Here is a 6974-nt window from a genome sequence, read left to right on the forward strand (position 1 = left end):
TTGAACCTCCAAGAAAAAGGAATCACGTGAGCAAAAGCAAACATGATAACTAGCATTTTGGTATTTCTGGAAGGTGAAGTTCAAGATGGGTTTGAAAGGAAGCCAAGTCTGCAGAGGGAAGCGGGTCAGATCACAGAGGACTGTATATGTTAGAAAAGGGGCATGGAACTCTGGGTAGTAGGGAGCTCCTAGAGTACTGTAAACAAGCAGGCATTTTCAAAACCTCAGTCTGGCAATTGTGTAGAGAATGAATATCGGAAGCCACAGACTGAGAAGGGAGGCCCAGTAGGAACTCATCACCCTGGTCCAGGTGAACAAGTGTGTGGGTCTAAATGGTGAATGAGAGAGGGACGATGAAGGGAATCTAGCAATGTTTAGAAAACTCTAAACATGTTATAGAAAGGCCTTGTCGCCTCCTCAGGGTTCACCTTTGTTCTGTTTCCTAAATATTGTCAGGGTGCAATAATTCATCATCATCAAACAATGGCACACACATTCCCCATCCCTCCATCTTCAAATAGGATGGAATTATAGCCTGTCTGACCCTGTGCCCAGCACCAGGTTGTGACACCACGGTTCTAAGCCATCTTTCATCTCGTATATTCAATGATCACACAAGTCATGGAAAGGCTTGTAATATTCTTCATGTCAGGAGACATCGTTGATGTAGTGTAATATTACTCATCTTTCTGGAATTTCTTGTAAAATATATTACATTGTTCAGACAATCCTCTTCAGAAGTTCAAATGGACTCTTTAGCTAGGATTTCTCATGGGACACCCTATATACATTTAAATGAAATAGGAAGAAAGAAGCAAAAAAGGATATTAGGGTAAACACATGATAACACTGGCCAAAAATGTTACAAATGGCTGCCCCATTCTGTCAAATAGAAATGAGGCCAGAAAGCTATTTCACTGGGATTTACATTCTCCAGCCCCAAAACAAATCTAATCTCATTCTGGTGTTCACAGGCTAGGCCAGCAGGAAGGCAGTCTAAATGTGGAGCGGAGAGATGCAGATATACTGGCTCCATTCCCAGGAGGCCAGGTCAGGATGAGAATCAATATTTCAATAGCTCGGGATTAGGAAATACACATATCAAATCTTGTCCATTAAGGAAATGAACAGACACGCTGTGTCTTGAACAGACTAATAGGGATGACGCATTTGACTCTTCTGCAGAAATGTACCCAATATTCTTGAACATTTGGGACTAGTACAAGTTGTGTAAAAAAATTCTCAGAATGAGGCAGAGGCTGCTTAGAAGAGAGCCATGAAGAAGACCTTAAAGGCTCTGCCTGTTAAGAAGCCTTTCGTGGTAAAGGGAAGATGGAGCAGGGTTCTAAATGCAATTGGGTAGTCCTATGTTATTTAGAAAATAAAAATCACAGAAATCAAAAGAGGTAGAATTTTGGGTATACAGCAGGCTTTACTCAGATCTGACTGACCTCCCTTGGGTCTCCCCGCCCCAAACATTTGGAAAACGTAGGCAACCAAAAGTTAGTCCCAGCCAATAGATACCATTCCTGTTTGTATCAAAAGAAAAGCACTGAAACCCCAGGCTGATTAATATCAGCTCACACACTGGGGCATGCATCTGCAGGTATAACTGGGGGATTTCATATTTACCTTTTTTCCTCTCAAAACTAACGAATGACAGCAACTGTATTTAGAAAAGGGGTTTTCCTCCAGGAAAGATGATGTCCCACAGCCACAGGGGCTGTTTCTAGGCCATGCCTTGGTCTAGCATTTCCACAACCAAAGGAGAAATGCGAAGAAGGGGGGTGGACAAGTGCAGAGTCTCAAAGATCTAATTGCAACTCTGACAAGCAGCAGATCAAAGGAGTCTCTCCTGGGTTCTTTGATCTCTTGATAACCACATTTAGCACCCTCCCCTGGCTATGCCTGGGGCACCAGCCTTCCCTTCTAACTCCTGCATCTCTTTCTAGTTTAAATAATTCAACTGCTAAACATTTTCAAAGGGGTGGAAATAAGCAAATGCTTTAAGACCCAGCGGTTTGCTAGGTTTAGTGAAGCCTCATTCCAGTCTGGCATCAGATTGGAAAATAAAAATAAGTACCACAGGATCCTAAAAAGGACAGTTAATGCTTTTAATGCGTTATCTGACTTAAACTTGTACAACTGCACAGAAATAAGGCGGTGACCACAAGTTCACTTCCAGAAATACTTGGGGTGGGGAGGAAGGGGAAGAGGGAGGCTTTCGAGTCTTTTTCTGGTGGAGGCAAGAATCTCTGGTGTGTCAACCATCATCATTGGTCCACTTCCCTCTGTCTTTCCCTCCCACCAAATTTCCAAGGCAATTAGAAGGGCCTCCCCTTTGGAGCCCACATTCCCCAGTGTCTTCTGGTGCTGGTTTTCCTCATCAGAAGTGCCCAGCATATTCCATTCAGAAATGGCCTTTATTCAAATGTTAGGGATGGGGGAGAAAAGCCTCGCCATGGAAATTGCTTTTACCCTAAGGCCATCCTGGCTTGCCAGATTAGCAAATAAAAATACAAGACAAACAGTTAAATTTTAATTTCAGATAAATGACAAAATATTTTTTAGCATAACTATGTCCTAAATAATGTATGGGATGCACTGACACTAACTAAAAAGTTATCCATCATTTATCTAAAATTCAGATTTAACTGAGTGTCCTCGTTTTATCTGGCAACCGTAACCTTGCTGAGATGCCGTGTGGTAACCTCGCCCCAGGTGCAAAAAGATGGATTCTGTCCTACCCTGAAACCCCCTTGTGAAGGCGATCCAGGATCCGCCTTTTACCAGGTGGTGGGGGAAGGAAACGGGCTAGCATTTGTTCAGCATCTGCATATGTTCTGTCCCATTTGATCCTCCCAATACCCCTATAGGGTAGGGATTATTATTCCCCATTCACATTTGATGGAACTACGGCCCATGAAAGTCAAGGAGTTTGTCAGCTTCTAAGTGTTGGGGGTGTGATTCTAACTCAGGCATCCCCTAACTTCAAAGCCATGCTCTGTCCACTATCTGCCACTGTCTCCTCTGCTCTCTCCAATGAGGCGTGACAGACCTTGAGGCTAATGAACTTCAACAACATCAACAGGCCTTTTTCATTTCAGGTAAATGTTTTCATGTTAATCAAAAGTTTTAGATCTTATCCTCAAAAACTCTCTGTTCTGCTGAGGCCTGGCCCTACAGTTTCTGCCTTAGTGGGTCTACGGCGGGGCCCAAGAGTTTGTATTTCTGATACGTTCTCAGGTAACTCTGATGCTGCTGGTCTGGGATCCCACTTTGAGAACCACTGCTCTAGAACTAGAAAGGGGGCTTCCCTAAAAGTGGTATATAGTATTTGGAACTTAAATCCACATACACTTTGGGATTCAAGGCCATTCTACACCTGGTCAATTTGGTGTTGGCAGAGGGGGTGTGAACGTGCGGGAGCCCAGCAGGCAGGTCATGCTGAGATGCTTGGCTTTCTTTTACGATGATGATGAGGCTTTTAGGGAAGGGATGACATATGCAGGCCTATAACTTAGAAAGGTTATCTAAGTGGATATCAAACTCAGGTGGCTAATGTAGTGGGAACCAAATAAGATGGTGAGGGTGTGAATGAGGGTGGACCCTCTCTGAGTTGAATGGAGAAGCAAATACCAGTGGTCTGAAAACAGAACTTTCATGTCCACTCTTGTTGCTCTCCACTGGCAAAAGGATCCTATGTTTGGCAGAGTAAGATGAAAATATTTCTTGTGTTTTTATACTGCTATCTTAGTAAGTCTGTGCCTTGCACTGTGCATTTCTGTTCCAGTAATTACCACCCTTTTTTACAAGTGCTTCAACACATTAATAATGGTTCAGCTGTACTCACCTTCCCATTCCCAGATGTTTATTTATTCATCCAAAATCACTTAGTAGCTTACTGGCTGGTAGAGGAGTCCAGCAAATAAATGGATAGCTGAAATTCAGTGTGGCACATGTTACAATGGCGGCATCTACAAACACCTGTGAGACCACAGAGGAAGCAAAGAAAAACCTAAAAACAGTTGACTGTACAATTAATTTTTAAATCACTTTGAACTTAATTTTTTGGACTTGAATAGAAAATAGCAATTCATTCCCTAGATTGAAAACTACTTCCCAGATGATTATGTGTTTGTTTTCTTTATACAATGCCTAAGATAGCCCCTCTAGCATCAGCACTTGATAAATATATTTTTGTAATTGAGATGATTAATTAAAATCTTAGTATATTAATCTCACCAGAGTATCAAAATTCTAAAATAAATCGAACTATTGCCATCATCTGACTTTTTCCAAATAAAAATACTTGATTTTTAAAAATTAGATGTTTTGTTGTTGTTGTTTGTAATAAAAAGGATGAGAGTGTAACATTGAATTATCAGGTACAAACACCTGGTCTGGGAAGACTTTAAAGGGGAGGTGGGTGATCCATGCAATCAGAGTTCAATGCTAAGGACATTGGAGAAGAACCCACCAACATTCAAGAATTACAATTTTAGAAGATAAAAACATTTTCATAAATCCCTCTTACTCACATACTGGGAATCTGAAGTAGCTGTGGTAGCATGAGAAATCAATAGAATCTCTTTAAAGAAGGCAAGTTTAAAAAAATCATCTTCCAGCAATTTGATGCCAATTGCTTGAAGCAGAAATGATAGAAGTTACACCAAAGGACAACCTTTTCTCTGGGCTTCCTGTGAGCCATGAGGTCAACTGGGTGTCCCATGGATGGCAGCTTTCCCCTAGCTCCCTAAATGACCTTTGCCGAATCACCCACTGCGGTGTCCACAAAAAGTCATTGTCTGCCTTCCAGAGCTTCCAGGAGCTCTATCTATCAGGAGACCAAGAATGTAAGTGATCTTCCCCAAGCCCAAGGCCTTGACCTCGCAGCAGGGAGGGAGGAAAACGATGCCTTTCCAGCTAAAGGAACATCCAAGGTGAAATGGAAATAAAAGTAAGTGGAAAAAATGAGAGAAAAGAAATTAAATGGATAATTTAGAATTTCTCCTCCTTTTGGCTCCTTCTGCTGAAGTAATTTCATAACTGGTCTTGTTCTTGATAAACGAATTCAAGATTGGCCCTAATAGCTCTAAGTGCAGGCAGTTTGCAGGGCATCATGACGGCCCCACACCTCTGAAGTCCTACAGCTCCGGTGATGAGGCAACAGAGACCCAAAGCCACAACGGCCTGTTCCTATGCCCTCCACCCGCAGCCCTAGCTGTGCTGTGGGCTGCCAGCATCTTTCTTAATCATCTGCAAAGGGTCCTGGCTGGGTTTTTTGTTTTGTTTTTGTTTGTTTGTTTTTTACAGCAGGCATTTGTGAAGTTAAGTTTGTATGGCAAACGAAAGAAAAAAGGCATCGGAGAAGATGTTTAGCAACTGGCATATCAGAAGAGTTGTCAATCCCAGGAAAATTACAAAATATATTGGGGTCATCATTGTTGCCATCGCATCCTGCTTTCATCACTGCTGTCTCATCACCTGGCTCTACTTTCACCTTGGCCCCCCAGCCCTCCCGACTGCCTGGCTATTTTCTATCTCTACAACAATCTGCACTTTGAAGTCTCAGGAACCTGTCTTCTTAAAGTACACCATACATTGAAACGATCCTTCTGTTTTCTCACCTTGGGTCTATTTCCATCCTACATACTTGTCAAATTCCTTTCCTGTAGTGTAACTTAAGGTAAAAAGGAAACTGACCAGTTATTTACACTAAGGTGTGGCAGCACCAGCAGCAGTAGATGCAGTTGCTGGCTGACCCATTCTTTTCTTGCTCATAGCCAAAGCCCCAGCTCACTGACCTGTTTTCCCAGCTTCCTTTTTAGTCTAGGGTAGCCATGAGTCCCAGTTCTGGCCAAAAGGACTTCTGGGAATGTCCTTGAAAGTGTTTTCCTGATAGCAGGGAACAGACACATCTGGCACCTTTATTTGTCCTTCTACTTGGAAATAGGCATGCCAGCTACAAGTGGAGGAACCACGCTGTGAGCAGGAGGCCACCAGCAAGAGGGAAAGGGCAAGAGAAGCACGGGAAGACAAGTTACTGGCCTGTTTCCTCACTTACCTGCGTGGAACCCTGGACCCCCCAATATTCTCTCCCCAGCACCCTCCATTCCCTTGTGTCCTCCTCTCATCCTTTGTCTCACTAAGTCCACCACTCAGGGTCCCTCTAACCACTCACTTTCTCTACCGCTGCCTGCACCAAGCCCCCGTCCTATGTCTGGAAAAAGTTGATTGGTCCCATTATACATCTGAGATTGGTTTTGTTCTTGTTTTTATTGTGGTCAAGAACATAAAACATGATATCTACCTTCTTAACAGATTTTTAGGTATACAATATGGTATTGTTAACTGTAGATACAACATTGTACAGCAGATCCCTAGAACTTACTCATTTTACGTAACTGAAACTTTGTATCTGTTGAACAGCAACTCCCCATCCCACCCGACCCCACATCCTAGCAACTAGGGTTTCCAGGCGGGAATTCCTGCCCATTCTCAGGAATTTTTTTTTTTTTCTGCTTTTCCATTCCCGAATCCCAAGAAAAGTTGGTTGGAAAATCAGGAAAATCGGTTCCTTGAACCCAGGTGGTTGGTAGTATCTGCCATCACTTTGTGGAAATGATTCATCGTGGAGAACAGAAAATAGTTTATATCTCGGGATTCGGAAACGGGAAAGTGAAAAAAATTCCCGAGAATGGATGGGAATTCCCACCTGGAAACCCTACTAGCGACCACCATCTACTCTCTGTTTCTATGAATTTGACTATTTAAACTTCCTCCTATAAGTTGCGTCATACAGTATTTGTCCTTCTATAACTGGTTTGTTTCACTCAGCATAACATCCTTCAGGTTCATCCATGCTGTCATATATGGCAGGATTTCTTCCTTTGAAGGCTGAATGATAGTCCATTGTATGTATACATTTGATACTTAAACCTCAGTTTTAACCTTTGCCTGGCCTCATCTAT

Source organism: Rhinolophus sinicus, linkage group LG06 (assembly GCF_036562045.2).
Source record: "Rhinolophus sinicus isolate RSC01 linkage group LG06, ASM3656204v1, whole genome shotgun sequence".
Taxonomy (NCBI): Eukaryota; Metazoa; Chordata; class Mammalia; order Chiroptera; family Rhinolophidae; genus Rhinolophus; species Rhinolophus sinicus.